Source organism: Somniosus microcephalus, unplaced genomic scaffold, assembly GCF_052327205.1.
Source record: "Somniosus microcephalus isolate GS21.2 unplaced genomic scaffold, FLI_Smic_1.0 unresolved_chr8, whole genome shotgun sequence".
Lineage (NCBI taxonomy): Eukaryota > Metazoa > Chordata > Chondrichthyes > Squaliformes > Somniosidae > Somniosus > Somniosus microcephalus.
In genome coordinates, this window is record NW_028225186.1 from 33,629,620 (window position 1) to 33,649,324 (window position 19,705).

Below are 19,705 nucleotides of genomic sequence, written 5' to 3' on the forward strand. Positions count from 1 at the left end.
CGTTTGTACCAACATGGACCACGACAACTGGATTCTCCCCCTCCCACTCCAAGTTTCTCTCCAGCCTAGAGGAGATGTCCTTAACCGTGGCACTGGGCAGGCAACACAGCCTTTGGGACTCTCACTCTCGGCTGCAAAGAACCCTATCTATCCTCCGAATGATGCTACCCCCTACCACTACAACATTTCTATTTACTCCCCCAACTTGAATGGCCCCTCGTTCCACGGTGCTGTGGCCAGGTTGCTCATCATCCCTGCAGTCCCCGTTCCCGTCCTCACAGGGAGTAAGAGCCTCGAACCTGTTGGACAAGAGCAAGGACTGTGGCTCGTCCAGCACTAACTCCTGCTTCCCCGTCCCTGCCTCAATAATAGTCACACCATCCTGCCCTGACCACGGACTACATCTGAATTGGTGTGACTACTTCCAGAAACAGAGAGTTCAGGTAACTCTCCCCCTCCCTGATGTGTCACAGTGTTTGAAGCTCGGTCTCCAGCTCATCAACACGGAGCCAGAGTTCCTCGAGAAGCCAGCACTTACTGCAAATGTGATCACTGTGAACATCAATGCTGTCCACCAGCTCCCACATATTGCAGCAGTAACACATCACCTGCTCGCCCATTCTATGTAATTAATTACATTTATTAATATTATTTTTAAATACCCTCTGCCCCGATTCTAGATGAAGAATATCGCACCTCTATTTAATTGAACTTATCAACTTATAAAGGTTTCAAAGGGAAGGAAAAGTACTCACGAACCAGCCAATCACCTACCAGCTTTTCTGTGATGTCACTTTTAAATTCTGACGTCCCCTTGGTATGTTGACTTTGGAGCCTTTTTAGGCTGCTTCGCCTCGCTGCTCTGACTCGACTCAACACCCACTGTTGCTACCGGCAGCCTCGACTGGGCCTCGCCTCGCTGCTCCGCCTCCACGATGTCTGCTAATCCTGAGACTGGCAGGAAAACAAGGCCAGAAACAAAACAGAAACAGCACCTCACACCCCAATTACCCTAACTCTCTCACTTACCCAAACTCTCACAGCACGCTCTGCTACTCGCACTGATCTTTTTATACTGTTTGTTTGTAACCAATTGAATCACCCCTGCTGATTGGTTAGAGAACTGGTTTTTACTGCCTGCCAATTAACTCTGACTGCACTGTTACTGCCAAAAGCTTTTATAAATATATCAAAAGGAAAAGACTGGTGAAAACCAAAGTTGGTCCATTGCAGTCAGATACGGGGGAATATATAATGGGAAATAAGGAAATGGCAGATCAACTAAATGCATACTTTGGGTCAGTCTTTACGAAGGAAGACACAAAAAACCTCCCTGGGATATCGGGAAAAATAGGGACATTGGCAAAGGAGGAACTGACGCAAATCAATATCTCTAAGGATATGGTGTTAAGGAAGCTAAAGGGATTGAAGGTGGACAAATCCCCAGGGCCTGATAACATGCATCCTAGGGTACTGAAGGAGGTGGCCCTAGAGATAGCGGATGCACTAAGGATGATTTTTCAGAATTCATTAGACTCGGGAACAGTGCCGATGGATTGGAGGGTAGCTAACGTTACCCCACTATTCAAAAAGGGGGGTAGGGAAAAAGCAGGTAATTACAGACCTGTAAGCCTTACATCAGTTGTGGGCAAAATGCTGGAGTCCATCATTAAGGATGAAATAGCGGAGCACTTAGCAAATGGGGACAGGATAGGACAGAGTCAACATGGATTTACAAAGGGTAAATCGTGCTTGACTAATCTATTGGAATTTTTTGAGGGAGTAACTGGTAGAATAGATGGGGGAGAGCCAGTAGATGTGGTGTACCTGGACTTCCAAAAGGCCTTCGATAAGGTCCCACATAAAAGATTAGCATGGAAAATTGAGGCTCATGGGATAAAGGGGAAAGTTTTGGCGTGGATAGGGAACTGGCTGTCAGATAGAAAACAGAGAGTTGGAATAAACGGCTCATTTTCTGAATGGCAGGCAGTAACAAGTGGGGTACCACAGGGATCTGTCCTGGGCCCCCAGCTGTTCACAATTTACATTAATGACCTGGATCAGGGAGTCGGATGCAGCATTTCCAAATTTGCAGACGACACTAAACTAGGAGGGGGGGTGGGCTCAGAGGAAGAGACCAGGAAGCTCCAGAGCGATTTGGACAGACTGGGCGATTGGGCGGATAAATGGCAGATGCACTATAATGTGGACAAGTGCGAAGTTATCCACCTTGGGTGCAGGAACGGGAGGGCAAATTATTATTTAAATGGCAATAGATTGGGAGAGGGGGAAGTACAGAGAGACCTGGGTGTTCTTGTACACCAGTCACTGAAGGCGAGCATGCAGGTGCAACAGGCGGTCAAGAAGGCAAACGGTATGCTGGCCTTCATAGCAAAAGGGTTAGAATACAGGAACAGGGATACCTTGCTGCAGCTGTACAGGGCACTGGTGAGACCACACCTCGAGTACTGTGTACAGTTTTGGTCGCCTCATCTGAGGAAGGATGTTCTTGCCATGGAGGGGGTGCAGCGGCGATTCACCAGGCTGATACCAGGAATGGCGGGAATGACCTATGAGGAGAGACTATGTAGTTTAGGGATGTACACACTGGAGTTTAGAAGATTGAGAGGGGACCTCATAGAAGTGTATAAAATTCTGACAGGTCTAGACAGACTGGATGCAGAAGGAATGTTTCCCTTGGCGGGTGAGAACAGAACTAGAGGACATAATTTAAGGATAAGGGCTAAACCATTTAGGACAGAGATGAGGGGGAATTTCTTCACTCAGAGAGTGGTGAACCTGTGGAACTCATTGCCACAGAGGGCAGTGTACGCCAGCTCATTAAATATATTTAAGAGGGAATTAGATATATTTCTACGGGCAAAAGGGGTTAAGGGTTACGGAGAGAAGGCGGGGACGGGATACTGAATTAAAGGATCAGCCATGATCTCATCGAATGGCGGAGCAGGCACGAAGGGCCGAATGGCCTACTCCTGCTCCTATCTTCTATGTATCTATGTATCTATGTTACCTTGCATTACTCTTCTTAAATCAACAGAATCTCAAATATTTAACTTTTCCCCTTTACTTAAACTGTTTAAGTAATCTTATCAAGATACTACTGGCAAATGCCACTAACAATTTGCACCACTCCAAATGATTCAAAGAGAAATAACCATTGAAGAACTATGTCATTTACCCAAACTTTCACAGCACTCTCTGCTAATCGCACTCATTTTGTACCTCTGTACCGAATGATGCGCTGCTGATTGTTGAGGCAACAGCAGCGGTGTGGAAAGTTGAAAGGTTCAGAGGTGCACGCAACTTTTCTCGTGGCTGCTTTGAATGATGCTATTACAAACAGCCGAAAAATGCACTGTTCTCTGACTGCAAATGGAACCCATGCCGCGGCGGTTTAAGCGCCGAATCCTAACCACTAGAACAGGAAGCGTGCTACCAGCAAGCAGAACAATGCAGTCTTTCCTCCTTGCTGCTTTGAAATTCAGGTCACATTCATGCCAGGCAAACTTTTCGTACACGATGACATTTTTTAGGCGAGATCACAAAGGACATGTTCACGAAACCACAGCATCAAGTGCGGGGAGGCGTTCACCTGAAATCTATTTGCTTCTGTGCTTTTCTCAGAGACACACAGTCAGAGAAAACCCTTCGGGATATTGAATAATCAGGACTAAAATATCAAGGACAAAATAGAGGAAATAGTAATGCACTGCTTGAGACATAGACTCAAACACATACACGAACACAGATGTGTGCTCACTTTGTGTGGGTATGTCTCAGATATCCATATGATTCATGGAGGATTGCAGTACAGTGTGAGGCCATTCGGCCAATCGTGCCAGTGCTGTCCCCTTGAAAGCTCAGGCGTGCTTTCTCCCGCTGTTATCTGCATTTCCCTGTCCTCTCTCGTTCCGCAGTGCCCCGCACAAAAGACAAACAGAAGGAGAACACTATGCTAACGAGGAATTGATGCAGGAGGTTTTTCTACAGTCCCTCACCGTTTAAAATTATTTTAGGTTCAATTTTTCGCTTTTGATCTTTTCCAAGGAGCGCTTTATGGTGCTGCCCAAAGGTTTAAAATTGGGGATGTTAAAATTCCTCCCCGTCGGGGAATTTCACCCAGGTCTCCCGCGTGACAGGCGGGGATACTCACAACGAGACAGTAAGCAACGTAATGTCTGTCAGAGTAAGAATCGAGCCTGTTACACAGGAACAGGATGAGATTCAGCCCCATGACAGCTGTTAGCACAGTGAACAGGAGCAGAACATTCATACCCTTGATCCAGTTGCACAGATACAGCTAATATATTATATATGCTCAAGTGATGTGTTTGCTATGAAATGAATTGTTTAAAATGTTAACCTGCATTGGCCGGGAATCGATCCCGGGTCCCCCGCGTGGCAGGCGAGAATTCTACCCCTGAACCACCAATGCACGCCGAGTTACCAAATTTCCTTTACTGGTAGCTACAATTTATTTTTGACTTTTGTTAATACAAGCGGGGACACTGCGTTAACTTAAAAAGCAAAATGCAGCAGATACTGCATCTGGAATTGTTGACTAAATGCTGGAAACACTTCGAAGGTCCTGGAAGATCTGTGGACAGAGAATCACAGGGTTAACCTCTCAGGTGCATGAGCTCACGGCAGAGCTAAGATTTTGCACTTGTCTAGGTGCCGTGGGAGTTTCCTTCCAACGTTGCTTAGCTGCTCAAAAATTACATAATTAAGAAACTAACCTTCCCCAAAAGAATAAATAGGAGCAGGATTGGGCCATTCGGCCCCTCGAGCCCCGCCATTTAATAAGTTCGTGGCTGATGAGATCTTCGACACAACGCAACGTTTCCACCCGCTCCCCATAACCCTTGACTCCCCGACATACAGAACTCGTTTGACGTCTTACAGTGTGGCCCGAGGGACAAGCGACTTCAGTTATGTTGATGGTGTGGAGAAGCTGGAATTGCTTTCCTCTGGAGGCTAAGAGGAAATTTAATAAAGGCTTGCAAAATTACAATGGCTTTTGATAGAGGAAATAAAGACAAACGCTTTCCAATGGCAGAAGGGATGGTAACCAGAGGTAGAATTGTCTTATGCAGCGAATGTTAAGGCCTCATGAATATCAGGATAAGTTATCACGGCCCAGGTACTCTGTCATTCGATTCTTGCACACGTAGCTAATGTGGCATTTTTCACACTGGCAATGTGTTGACTGATAGCCGTGCAGTGATCAGCTAAGTTTGCTAGGGAGATGCAGTCGGCAAAATAATACATGGAAGGCGGATAATAACCGTGACTGTTCTGACACTGTGAGGTGCACAGAAATGTGGGCATTTAAAGTGTCTTGTTCCAAACGTCATTTCCTGCTGACTTTGAAACAGCAGGCATTTTTTGAAGGCAAGGAAGCGAATGCTGCACCGCGGTACCGAATGATGCGCTGCTGACTGTTGAGGCAACAGCAGCAGTGTGGAAAATTGAAAGGTTGATGAGGTGCAAGCATTGTTCCGCGCGGGTGCTTTGATTGCTGGCATTTCAAATAGCCAGAACACGCACTGCTTTCCTGACCGGGAATCGAACCCGGGCCGCGGCGGTGAAAGCGCCGAATCCTATCCACTAGACCACCAGGGAAGCTGCGAGAAGCGTCCTGCCAGCAAGCAGAACAAGGCAGTCTTTCCTCCTTGCTGCTTTGAAATTCAGGTCACTTTCACGCCAGGCAACCTTTTCGTACAAGATGACATTTTTTAGGCGAGATCACAAAGGACATGTTCATGAAACCACAGCATCAAGTGCGTGTAGTCGTCCACCTGAAATCTATTTGCTTCTGTGCTTTTCTCAGAGATACACAGTCAGAGAAAAGTCGTCGGGATATTGAATAATCAGCACCAAAATATCAAGGACAATACAGAGGAAACAGTAATGCACTGCTTGAGACAAAGTCTCAAACATATGCACGAACATAGATGTGTGCTCACTTTGTGTGAGTATGTCTCAGATATCCATATGATTCATGGAGGCGTGCAGTACAGTGTGAGGCCATTCGGCCAATCGTGCCAGTGCTGTCCACTTGAAAGATCAGACGTGCTTTCTCCCGCTGTTATCTGCATTTCCCTGTCTTCTCTCGTTCCGCAGTGCCCCGCATAAAAGACAAACAGAAGGAGAACACTATGCTAACGAGGAATTGATGCAGGAGGTTTTTATGCAGTTCCTCACCGTTTAAAATTGTTTTAGGTTCAATCTTTCGCTGTTGATCTTTTCCAAGGAGCGCTTTAAGGTGCTGCCAAAACGTTTAAAATTGGGGATGTTAAATTTCCTTCCCGTCGGGGAATTTCACCCCGGTCTCCCGCGTGACAGGCGGGGATACTCACAACGAGACTAACGAGGAAGTGAGCAATGTAATGTGTGTCAGAGTAAGAATCGAGCCTGTTACACAGGAACAGGATGCCATTCAGCCCCTCAAAGCTGTTGCACAGGAACAGGAGCAGAACATTCATACCCTTGATCCACTTGCACAGGTACAGCTAACAAATTATTTATGCTCATGTGACGTGTTTGCTATGAAATGAATTGTTAAAAAACTTAGCCTGCATTGGCCGGGAATCGAACCCGGGTCTCCCGCGTGGCAGGCGAGAATTCTACCCCTGAACCACCAATGCACGCCGACTTAATCGATTCTATTTTCTGGTAGCTACAATTTATTTTTGACTTTTGTTAATACAAGCGGGGACACTGCGTTAACATAAAAAGCAATATGCAGCAGATACTGCATCTGGAATTGTTGATTAAATGCTGGAAACACTTCGAAGGTCCTGGAAGATCTGTGGACAGAGAAACACAGGGTTAACCTCTCAGGTGCATGAGCTCTCGGTGGAGCTAAGATTTTGCACTTTTCTACGTCCCGTGGGAGTTTCCTTCCAGCGTTGTTTAGCTGCTCAAAAATTACATAATTAAGAAACTAACCTTCCCCAAAAGAATAAATAGGAGCAGGATTGGGCCATTCGGCCCCTCGAGCCCGCCATTTAATAAGGTCGTGGCTGATGAGATCTTCGACATAACGCAACTTTGCCGCCCGTTCCCCATAACCTTTGACTCCCCTGTAGCTGAAATATATATCTATCAGACATACAGAACCCGTTTGACGTCTTACAGTGTGGCCCGAGGGATAGTGTGGAGAAGCTGGGATTGCTTTCCTCAGGAGGCTAAGAGGAAATTTAATAGAGGCTTGCAAAATTACAATGGGTTTTGATAGAGGAAATAAAGACAAACGATTTCCAATGGCAGGAGGGATGGTAACCAGAGGTAGAATTGTCTTATGCAGCGAATGTTAAGGCCTCATGAATATCAGGATAAGTTATCACGGCCCAGTTACTCTGTCATTCGAGTCTTGCACACGTTGCTAATGTGGCATTTTTCACACTGGCAATGAGTTGACTGATAGCCGTGCTGTGATCAGCTAAGTTTGTTAAGGAGATGCAGTCGGCAAAATAATACATGGAAGACGGATAATAACCGTGACTGTTCTGACACTGTGAGGCAAGGAAGCGAATGCTGCACCTCGGTACCGAATGATGCGCTGCTGACTGTTGAGGCAACAGCAGCGGTGTGGAGAATTGAAAGGTTGATGAGGTGCAAGCATTGTTTCGCGCGGGTGCTTTGATTGCTGGCATTACAAACAGCCAGAAAACGCACTGCTCCCCTGACCGGGAATCGAACCCGGGCCGCGGCAGTGAAAGCGCCGAATCCTATCCACTAGACCACCAGGGAAGCTGCGAGAAGGGTCCTGCCAGCAAGCAGAACAAGGCAGTCTTTCCTCCTTGCTGCTTTGAAATTCAGGTCACTTTCACGCCAGGCAAACTTTTCGTACAAGATGACATTTTTTAGGCGAGATCACAAAGGACATGTTCAGGAAACCACAGCATCAAGTGCGTGTAGGCGTCCACCTGAAATCTATTTGCTTCTGTGCTTTTCTCAGAGATACACAGTCAGAGAAAAGCCGTCGGGATATTGAATAATCAGCACCAAAATATAAAGGAGAATACAGAGCAAACAGTAATGCACTGCTTGAGACAAAGACTCAAACATATGCACGAACACAGATGTGTGCTCACTTTGTGTGAGTATGTCTCAGATATCCATATGATTCATGGAGGCGTGCAGTACAGTGTGAGGCCATTCGGCCAATCGTGCCAGTGCTGTCCACTTGAAAGATCAGACGTGCTTTCTCCCGCTGTTATCTGCATTTCCCTGTCCTCTCTCATTTCGCAGTGCCCCGCACAAAAGACAAACAGAAGGAGAACACTATGCTAACGAAGAATTGAAGCAGGAGGTTTTTATGCAGTTCCTCACCGTTTAAAATTGTTTTAGGTTCAATCTTTCGCTGTTGATCTTTTCCAAGGAGCGCTTTAAGGTGCTGCCAAAACGTTTAAAATTGGGGATGTTAAAATTCCTTCCCGTCGGGGAATTTCACCCCAGTCTCCCGCGTGACAGGCGGGGATACTCACAACGAGACTAACGAGGAAGTGAGCAATGCAATGTCTGTCAGAGTAAGAATCGAGCCTGTTACACAGGAACAGGATGCCATTCAGCCCCTCAAAGCTGTTGCACAGGAACAGGAGCAGAACATTCATACCCTTGATCCACTTGCACAGGTACAGCTAATAAATTATTTATGCTCATGTGATGTGTTTGCTATGAAATGAATTGTTAAAAAAATTAGCCTGCATTGGCCGGGAATCGAACCCGGGTCTCCCGCGTGGCAGGCGAGAATTCTACCCCTGAACCACCAATGCACGCCGACTTAATCGATTCTATTTTCTGGTAGCTACAATTTATTTTTGACTTTTGTTAATACAAGCGGGGACACTGCGTTAACATAAAAAGCAATATGCAGCAGATACTGCATCTGGAATTGTTGATTAAATGCTGGAAACACTTCGAAGGTCCTGGAAGATCTGTGGACAGAGAAACACAGGGTTAACCTCTCAGGTGCATGAGCTCTCGGTAGAGCTAAGATTTTGCACTTTTCTACGTCCCGTGGGAGTTTCCTTCCAACGTTGTTGAGCTGCTCAAAAATTACATAATTAAGAAACTAACCTTCCCCAAAAGAATAAATAGGAGCAGGATTGGGCCATTCGGCCCCTCGAGCCCGCCATTTAATAAGTTCGTGGCTGATGAGATCTTCGACACAACGCAACTTTGTCGCCCATTCCCCATAAGAAAGGGAAGATAGATTATGAAAGTAAATTAGCAAAAAATATAAAAACAGATAGTAAAAGTTTCTATAGTTATATAAAAAGAAAAAGGGTGGCTAAAGAAAATGTTGGTCCCTTAGAGGATGAGACCGGGAAATTAATGGTGGGAAACATGGAGATGGCAAAAACACTGAACAATTATTTTGTATCAGTCTTTACAGTAGAGGACACGAAGAATATCCCAACACTGGACAAACAGGGGGCTCTAGGGGGGGAGGAACTAAATACAATTAAAATCACTCAGGAAGTGGTACTTGGTAAAATAATGGGACTCAAGGCGGATAAATCCCCTGGACCTGATGGCTTGCATCCCAGGGTCTTGAGGGAAGTAGCGGTAGGGATTGTGGATGCATTGGTAATAATTTTCCAAAACTCACTGGACTCAGCAAAGGTCCCGGCAGATTGGAAAACTGCTAATGTAACACCCTTATTTAAAAAGGGTAGCAGGCAGAAGGCTGGAAACTATAGACCTGTTAGCCTAACATCTGTGGTTGGTAAAATGTTAGAGTCCATTATTAAGGAGACAGTAACGGGACATTTGGAAAAACATAATTTAATTGGGCAAACTCAGCATGGTTTCATGAAGGGGAAGTCATGTTTAACAAATTTGCTTGAGTTTTTTGAGGAAGTAACATACAGGGTGGATAAAGGGGAACCAGTGGACGTAGTGTATTTAGACTTCCAAAAGGCATTTGACAAGGTGCCACACAAAAGATTATTGCTCAAGATAAAAAATCACGGGATTGGGGGTAATATTCTGGCGTGGGTGGAGGATTGGCTCTCTAACAGAAAGCAGAGAGTTGGGATAAATGGTTCGTTCTCAGATTGGCAACCAGTAACTGGTGGTGTTCCGCAGGGGTCGGTGCTGGGTCCCCAACTCTTTACAATCTATATTAACGATTTGGAGGAGGGGACCGAGTGTAACATATCAAAGTTTGCAGATGATACAAAGATGGGACGGAAAGTAGTGAGTGAGGAGGACATAAAAAACCTGCAAAGGGACATAGACAGGCTAAGTAAGTGGGCAGAGATTTGGCAGATGGAATACAATACTGGAAAGTGTGAGGTTATGCACTTTGGCAGGAAAAATCACAGAGCAAGTTATTATCTTAATGGCAAGAAACTGGAAAGTACTGTAGTACAAAGGGATCTGGGGGTCCTGGTGCACGAAACTCAAAAAGTTAGTATGCAGGTGCAGCAAGTGATTAAGAAGGCCAATGGAATGTTGGCTTTTATTGCTAGGGGGTTGGAATATAAAAACAGGGAGGTATTGCTGCAGTTGTACAAGGTATTGGTGAGGCCGCACCTGGAATACTGCATGCAGTTTTGGTGTCCATACTTAAGAAAAGACATACTTGCTCTCGAGTCAGTACAAAGAAGGTTCACTCGGTTAATCCCGGGGATGAGGGGGTGGTCATATGAGGAGAGGTTGAGTAGATTGGGACTCTACTCATTGGAGTTCAGAAGAATGAGAGGCGATCTTATTGAAACATATAAGCTTGTGAAGGGGCTTGATCGGGTGGATGCGGTGAGGATGTTCCCAATGATGGGTGAAACTAGAACTAGGGGGCATAATCTTAAAATAAGGGGCTGCTCATTCAAAACTGAGATGAGGAGAAACTTCTTCACTCAGAGGGTGGTAGGTTTGTGGAATTTGCTGCCCCAGAAAGCTGTGGAAGCTACATCATTAAATAAATTTAAAACAGAAATAGATAGTTTCCTAGAAGTAAAGGGAATTAAGGGTTACGGGGAGCGGGCAGGAAATTGGACATGAGTCTGGGTTCGGAATGGTCATGGCCCTGTGGGTAGTGGAGCGGGCCCAGGGGCCTTGTAGCCTTGTTCTGCTCCTACTGTGTTCTAATTCTGTTAGATTTCAGGAGATGGTTTTATTCCTGTTCCTGGCTGGGGTGGAGATCGCCTTTACAGAAGGTAAGTACTGTAGAAAATATAGGGACAGAGTGATCTGCTGGAAGAATTTCGATCGCCTAGATGGGTCGGAGAGGTATTTCCCAGATTTTTTTCTCCCAAATTGGCCATTGGGTCTTTATCTGGTTTTTCGCCTCTCCCGGGAGATCACATGGGTTCGGGTCGATGCAGAGTGGTAGAAGATTTGAGGTTAGGATCAGATCAGCCATGATCTTATTGAATGGTGGAGCAGGCTCGAGGGGCCGATTGGCCTACTCCTGCTCCTATTTCTTTTGTTCTTATGTTCTTATAACCTTTGACTCCCCTGTAGCTGAAATATATGTCTATCAGACATACAGAACCCGTTTGACGTCTTACAGTGTGGCCCGAGGGATAGTGTGGAGAAGCTGAGATTGCTTTCCTCTGGAGGCTAAGAGGAAATTTAATAGAGGCTTGCAAAATTACAATGGGTTTTGATAGAGGAAGTAAAGACAAACGCTTTCCAATGTCAGGAGCGATGGTAACCAGAGGTAGAATTGTCTTATGTAGCGAATGTTAAGGCCTCATGAATATCAGGATATGTTATCACGGCCCAGTTACTCTGTCATTCGAGTCTTGCACACGTTGCTAATGTGGCATTTTTCACACTGGCAATGAGTTGACTGATAGCCGTGCTGTGATCAGCTAAGTTTGTTAGGGAGATGCAGTCGGCAAAATAATACATGGAAGACGGATAATAACCGTGACTGTTCTGACACTGTGAGGTACACATAAATGTGGGCATTTAAAGTGTCTTGTTCCCAACGTCATTTCCTGCTGACTTTGAAACAGCAGGCATTTTACAGAAGGAAAGGAAGCGAGATCACAAAGGACATGTTCAGGAAACCACAGCATCAAGTGCGTGTAGGCGTCCACCTGAAATCTATTTGCTTCTGTGCTTTTTTCAGAGATACACAGTCAGAGAAAAGCCGTCGGGATATTGAATAATCAGCACCAAAATATCAAGGACAACACAGAGGAAATAGTAATGCACTGCTTGAGACAAAGACTCAAACACATACACGAACACAGATGTGTGCGTATGTCTCAGATATCCATATGATTCATGGAAGCTTGCAGTACAGTATGAGGCCATTCGGCCAATCGTGCCAGTGCTGTCCCCTTGAAAGATCAGACGTGTTTTCTCCAGCTGTTATCAGCATTTCCCTGTCATCTCTCGTTCCGCAGTGCCCCGCACAAAAGACAAACAGAAGGAGAACACTATGCTAACGAGGAATTGAAGCAAGAGGTTTTTATACAGTTCCTCACCGTTTAAAATTATTTTAGGTTCAATTTTTCGCTGTTGATCTTTTCCAAGGAGCACGTTAAAGTGCTGCCCAAAGGTTTAAAATTGGGGATGTTAAAATTCCTCCCCCTCGGGGAATTTCACCCCGGTCTCCCGCGTGACAGGTGGGGATACTCACAAGTATACTAACGAGGAAGTGAGCAATGTAATGTCTGTCAGAGTAGGAACCGAGCCTGTTGCACAGGAACAGGATGCCATTCAGCCCCTGAAAGTTGTTGCACAAGAACAGGAGCAGAACATTCATACCCTTGATCCAGTTGCACATATACAGCTAATATATTATTTGTGCTCAAGTGATGTGTTTGCTATGAAATTAATTATTTAAAATGTTAACCTGCATTGGCCGGGAATCGAACCCGGGTCCTCTGCGTGGCAGGCGAGAATTCTACCCCGGAACCACCAATGCACACCGAGTAAGCAAATTCCATTTTCTGGTAGCTACAATTTATTTTTGGCTTTTGTTAACACAAGCGGGGACACTGCGTTAACATAAAAAGCTAAATGCAGCAGATACTGCATCTGGAATTGTTGACTAAATGCTGGAAACACTTCGAAGGTCCTGGAAGATCTGTGGACAGAGAATTACAGGGTTAACCTCTCAGGTGCATGAGCTCACGGCAGAGCTAAGATTTTGCACTTTTCTCGGTGCCGTGGGAGTTTCCTTCCAACGTTGTTTAGCTGCTCAAAAATTACATAATTAATAAACTAACCTTCCCCAAAAGAATAAATAGGAGCAGGATTGGGCCATTCGGCCCCTCGAGCCCCGCCATTTAATAAGTTCGTGGCTGATGAGATCTTCGACACAACGCAACTTATCCGCCCGCTCCCCATAACCCTTGACTCCCCGACATACAGAACTCGTTTGACGTCTTACAGTGTGGCCCGAGGGACAAGCGACTTCAGTTATGTTGATGGTGTGGACAAGCTGGAATTGCTTTCCTCTGGAGGCTAAGAGGAAATTTAATAAAGGCTTGCAAAATTACAATGGGTTTTGATAGAGGAAATAAAGACAAACGCTTTCCAATGGCAGAAGGGATGGTAACCAGAGGTAGAATTGTCTTATGCAGCGAATGTTAAGGCCTCATGAATATCAGGATAAGTTATCACGGCCCAGGTACTCTGTCATTCGAGTCTTGCACACGTAGCTAATGTGGCATTCTTCACACTGGCAATGAGTTGACTGATAGCCGTGCTGTGATCAGCTAAGTTTGTTAGGGAGATGCAGTCGGCAAAATAATACATGGAAGGCGGATAATAACCGTGGCTGTTCTGACACTGTGAGGTACACATAAATGTGGGCATTTAAGGTGTCTTGTTCCCAATGTCATTTCCTGCTGACTTTGAAACAGCAGGCATTTTACAGAAGGCAAGGAAGTGAATGTTGCACCTCGGTACCGAATGTTGCGCTGCTGAGGCAACAGCAGCGTGGAAAGTTGAAAGGTTGATGAGGTGCAAGCATTGTTTCGCGTGGGTGCTTTGATTGCTGGCATTTCAAACAGCCAGAAAATGTACTGGTTTTCTGACCGGGAATCGAACCCAGGCCGCAGCGGTGAAAGCGCCGAATCCTAACCACTAGGCCACCAGGGAAGTTGCGGAAAGCATCCTGCCAGCAAGCAGAACAATGCCGTCTTTCCTCCTTGCTGCTTTGAAATTCAGGTCACTTTCGCGCCAGGCAAAATTTTCGTACAAGATGTCATTATTTAAGCCAAATCACAAACGACATGTTCAAGAAACCACAGCATCAATTGCGGGTAGGCGTCCACCTGAAATCTATTTGCTTCTGTGCTTTTCTCAGTGATACATAGTCAGAGAAAAGCCGTCGGGATATTGAATAATCAGCACCAAAATATCAAGGACAACACAGAGGAAATAGTAATGCACTGCTTGAGACAAAGGCTCAAACACATACACGAACACAGATGTGTGCTCACTTTGTGTGGGTATGTCTCAGATATCCATATGATTCATGGAAGCTTGCAGTACAGTATGAGGCCGTTCGGCCAATCGTGCCAGTGCTGTCCCCTTGAAAGATCAGACGTGCTTTCTCCCGCTGTTATCTGTATTTCCCTGTCCTCTCTCGTTCCGCAGTGCCCCGCACAAAAGTCAAACAGAAGGAGAACACTATGCTAACGAGGAATTGATGCAGGAGCTTTTTATACAGTTCCTCACCGCTTAAAATTATTTTAGGTTCAATTTTTTGCTGTTGATCTTTTCCAACGAGCACGTTAAGGTGCTGCCCAAAGGTTTAAAATTGGGGAAGTTAAAATTCCTCCCCGTCGGGGAATTTCACCCCGGTCTCCCGCGTGACAGGTGGGGATACTCACAACTATACTAACGAGGAAGTGAGCAATGTAATGTCTGTCAGAGTAAGAATCGAGCCTGTTACACAGGAACAGGACATTCATTCCCTTGATCCAGTTGCACAGATGCAGCTAATATATTATTTATGCTCAAGTGATGTGTTTGCTATGAAATAAATTGTTTAAAATGTTAACCTGCATTGGCCGGGAATCGAACCCGGGTCACCCGCGTGGAAGGCGAGAATTCTACCCCTGAACCACCAATGCACGCCGAGTTAACAAATTCCATTTTCTGGTAGCTACAATTTATTTTTGGCTTTTGTTAATACAAGCGGGGACACTGCGTTAACATAAAAAGCTAAATGCAGCAGATACTGCATCTGGAGTTGTTGACTAAATGCTGGAAACACTTCGAAGGTCCTGGAAGATCTGTGGACAGAGAATTACAGGGTTAACCTCTCAGGTGCATGAGCTCACGGCAGAGCTAAGATTTTGCACTTTTCTAGGTGCCGTGGGAGTTTCCTTCCAACGTTGTTTAGCTGCTCAAAAATTCCATAATTAAGAAACTAACCTTCCCCAAAAGAATAAATAGGAGCAGGATTGGGCCATTCGGCCCCTCGAGCCCCGCCATTTAATAATTTCGTGGCTGATGAGATCTTCGACACAACGCAACTTTTCCGCCCGCTCCCCATAACCCTTGACTCCCCGACATACAGAACTCGTTTGACGTCTTACAGTGTGGCCCGAGGGACAAGCGACTTCAGTTATGTTGATGGTGTGGACAAGCTGGAATTGCTTTCCTCTGGAGGCTAAGAGGAAATTTAATAAAGGCTTGCAAAATTTCAATGGCTTTTGATAGAGGAAATAAAGACAACCGCTTTCCAATGGCAGGAGGGATGGTAACCAGAGGTAGAATTGTCTTATGCAGCGAATGTTAAGGCCTCATGAATATCAGGATAAATTATCACGGCCCAGGTACTCTGTCATTCGAGTCTTGCACACGTAGCTAATGTGGCATTCTTCACACTGGCAATGAGTTGACTGATAGCCGTGCTGTGATCAGCTAAGTTTGTTAGGGAGATGCAGTCGGCAAAATAACACATGGAAGGCGGATAATAACCGTGACTGTCCTGACACTGTGAGGTACACATAAATGTGGGCATTTAAGGTGTCTTGTTCCCAATGTCATTTCCTGCTGACTTTGAAACAGCAGGCATTTTACAGAAGGCAAGGAAGTGAATGTTGCACCTCGGTACCGAATGTTGCGCTGCTGAGGCAACAGCAGCGTGGAAAGTTGAAAGGTTGATGAGGTGCAAGCATTGTTTCGCGCGGGTGCTTTGATTGCTGGCATTTCAAACAGCCAGAAAAAGCACTGGTTCCCTGACCGGGAATCGAACCCGGGCCGCGGCGGTGAAAGCGCCGAATCCTAACCACTAGACCACCAGGGAAGCTGCGGAAAGCATCCTGCCAGCAAGCAGAACAATGCAGTCTTTCCTCCTTGCTGCTTTGAAATTCAGGTCACTTTCGCGCCAGGCAAACTTTTCGTACCAGATGACATTTTTTAGGCGAGATCACAAACGACATGTTCAAGATACCACAGCATCAATTGCGGGTAGGCGTCCACCTGAAATCTATTTGCTTCTGTGCTTTTCTCAGTGATACACAGTCAGAGAAAAGCCGTCGGGATATTGAATAACCAGCACCATAATTTCAAGGACAACACAGAGGAAATAGTAATGCACTGCTTGAGACAAAGGCTCAAACACATACACGAACACAGATGTGTGCTCACTTTGTGTGGGTATGTCTCAGATATCCATATGATTCATGGAAGCTTGCAGTACAGTATGAGGCCATTCGGCCAATCGTGCCAGTGCTGTCCCCTTGAAAGATCAGACGTGCTTTCTCCCGCTGTTATCTGCATTTCCCTGTCCTCTCTCGTTCCGCAGTGCCCCGCACAAAAGACAAACAGAAGGAGAACACTATGCTAACGAGGAATTGATGCAGGAGCTTTTTATACAGTTCCTCACCGTTTAAAATTATTTTAGGTTCAATTTTTCGCTGTTGATCTTTTCCAACGAGCACGTTAAGGTGCTGCCCAAAGGTTTAAAATTGGGGATGTTAAAATTCCTCCCCGTCGGGGAAATTCACCCCGGTCTCCCGCGTGACAGGTGGGGATACTCACAACTATACTAACGAGGAAGTGAGCAATGTAATGTCTGTCAGAGTAAGAATCGAGCCTGTTACACAGGAACAGGACATTCATTCCCTTGATCCAGTTGCACAGATGCAGCTAATATATTATTTATGCTCAAGTGATGTGTTTGCTATGAAATAAATTGTTTAAAATGTTAACCTGCATTGGCCGGGAATCGAACCCGGGTCACCGGCGTGGGAGGCGAGAATTCTACCCCTGAACCACCAATGCACGCCGAGTTAACAAATTCCATTTTCTGGTAGCTACAATTTATTTTTGGCTTTTGTTAATACAAGCGGGGACACTGCGTTAACATAAAAAGCTAAATGCAGCAGATACTGCATCTGGAATTGTTGACTAAATGCTGGAAACACTTCGAAGGTCCTGGAAGATCTGTGGACAGAGAATTACAGGGTTAACCTCTCAGGTGCATGAGCTCACGGCAGAGCTAAGATTTTGCACTTTTCTAGGTGCCGTGGGAGTTTCCTTCCAACGTTGTTTAGCTGCTCAAAAATTCCATAATTAAGAAACTAACCTTTCCCAAAAGAATAAATAGGAGCAGGATTGGGCCATTCGGCCCCTCGAGCCCCGCCATTTAATAATTTCGTGGCTGATGAGATCTTCGACACAACGCAACTTTTCCGCCCGCTCCCCATAACCCTTGACTCCCCGACATACAGAACTCGTTTGACGTCTTACAGTGTGGCCCGAGGGACAAGCGACTTCAGTTATGTTGATGGTGTGGACAAGCTGGAATTGCTTTCCTCTGGAGGCTAAGAGGAAATTTAATAAAGGCTTGCAAAATTTCAATGGCTTTTGATAGAGGAAATAAAGACAACCGCTTTCCAATGGCAGGAGGGATGGTAACCAGAGGTAGAATTGTCTTATGCAGCGAATGTTAGGGCCTCATGAATATCAGGATAAATTATCACGGCCCAGGTACTCTGTCATTCGAGTCTTGCACACGTAGCTAATGTGGCATTCTTCACACTGGCAATGAGTTGACTGATAGCCGTGCTAAGTTTGTTAGGGAGATGCAGTCGGCAAAATAACACATGGAAGGCGGATAATAACCGTGACTGTCCTGACACTGTGAGGTACACATAAATGTGGGCATTTAAGGTGTCTTGTTCCCAATGTCATTTCCTGCTGACTTTGAAACAGCAGGCATTTTACAGAAGGCAAGGAAGTGAATGTTGCACCTCGGTACCGAATGTTGCTCTGCTGAGGCAACAGCAGCGTGGAAAGTTGAAAGGTTGATGAGGTGCAAGCATTGTTTCGCGCGGGTGCTTTGATTGCTGGGATTTCAAACAATCAGAAAAAGCACTGGTTCCCTGACCGGGAATCGAACCCGGGCCGCGGCGGTGAAAGCGCCGAATCCTAACCACTAGACCACCAGTGAAGCTGCGGAAAGCATCCTGCCAGCAAGCAGAACAATGCAGTCTTTCCTCCTTGCTGCTTTGAAATTCAGGTCACTTTCGCGCCAGGCAAACTTTTCGTACAAGATGTCATTTTTTAGGCGAGATCACAAACGACATGTTCAAGATACCACAGCATCAATTGCGGGTAGGCGTCCACCTGAAATCTATTTGCTTCTGTGCTTTTCTCAGTGATACACAGTCAGAGAAAAGCCGTCGGGATATTGAATAACCAGCACCATAATATCAAGGACAACACAGAGGAAATAATAATGCACTGCTTGAGACAAAGACTCAAACACATACACGAACACAGATGTGTGCTCACTTTGTGTGGGTATGTCTCAGATATCCATATGATTCATGGAAGCTTGCAGTGCAGTGTGAGGCCATTCGGCCAATCGTGCCAGTGCTGTCCCCTTGCAAGATCAGACTTGCTTTCTCCCGCTGTTATCTGCATTTCCCTGTCCTCTCTCGTTCCACAGTGCCCCGCACAAAAGACAACCAGAAGGAGAACACTATGCTAACGAGGAATTGATGCAGGAGGCTTTTATACAGTTCCTCACCGTTTAAAATTATTTTAGGTTCAATTTTTCGCTGTTGATCTTTTCCAAGGAGCACGTTAAAGTGCTGCCCAAAGGTTTAAAATTGGGGATGTTAAAATTCCTCCCCGTCGGGGAATTTCACTCCGGTCTCCCGCGTGACAGGTGGGGATACTCACAACTATACTAACGAGGAAGTGAGCAATGTAATGTCTGTCAGAGCAAGAATCGAGCCTGTTACACAGGAACAGGATGCCATTCAGCCCCTGAAAGCTGTTGCACAGGAACAGGAGCAGAACATTCATACACTTGATCCAGTTGCACAGATACAGCTAATATACAGCTAACATACACAACGCAACTTTGCCGCCCGCTCCCCATAACCCTTCACTCCCCTGTAGCTGAAATATATGTCTTTCAGACATACAGAAACCGTTTGACGGCTTAGAGTGTGGCCCGATGGACAAGCGACTTCAGTTGTGATGATTGTGTGGAGAAGCTGGGATTGCTTTCCCCTGGAGGCTAAGAGGAAATTTAATAGAGGCTTGCAATATTACAGTGGGTTTTGATGGAGGAAATAAAGACAAACGCTTTCCAATGGCAGAAGGGATGGTAACCAGAGGTAGAATTGTCTTATGCAGCGAATGTTAAGGCCTCATGAATATCAGGATAAGTTATCACGGCCCAGGTACTCTGTCATTCGAGTCTTGCACACGTTGCTAATGTGGCATT

The 19,705-nt window shown here is 45.6% G+C and overlaps 5 non-coding genes across 5 annotated transcripts; all 5 read right to left on the bottom strand.

Moving 5' to 3' along the window:
• Positions 1 to 6,600: 6,600 nt before the first annotated feature.
• trnag-gcc (transfer RNA glycine (anticodon GCC)) lies at positions 6,601 to 6,671 on the bottom strand. Its single transcript has one exon. It is a non-coding gene; the product is annotated as a tRNA-Gly (tRNA).
• Positions 6,672 to 8,733: 2,062 nt separating this feature from the next.
• On the bottom strand, positions 8,734 to 8,804 carry trnag-gcc (transfer RNA glycine (anticodon GCC)). The gene has a single exon. It is a non-coding gene; the product is annotated as a tRNA-Gly (tRNA).
• Positions 8,805 to 15,012: 6,208 nt separating this feature from the next.
• trnag-ucc (transfer RNA glycine (anticodon UCC)) lies at positions 15,013 to 15,083 on the bottom strand. Its single transcript has one exon. It is a non-coding gene; the product is annotated as a tRNA-Gly (tRNA).
• A 1,109-nt stretch (positions 15,084 to 16,192) lies between these two features.
• Positions 16,193 to 16,264, bottom strand: trnae-uuc (transfer RNA glutamic acid (anticodon UUC)). Its single transcript has one exon. It is a non-coding gene; the product is annotated as a tRNA-Glu (tRNA).
• A 909-nt stretch (positions 16,265 to 17,173) lies between these two features.
• On the bottom strand, positions 17,174 to 17,244 carry trnag-ccc (transfer RNA glycine (anticodon CCC)). Its single transcript has one exon. It is a non-coding gene; the product is annotated as a tRNA-Gly (tRNA).
• Between the last annotated feature and the right edge of the window lie 2,461 nt (positions 17,245 to 19,705).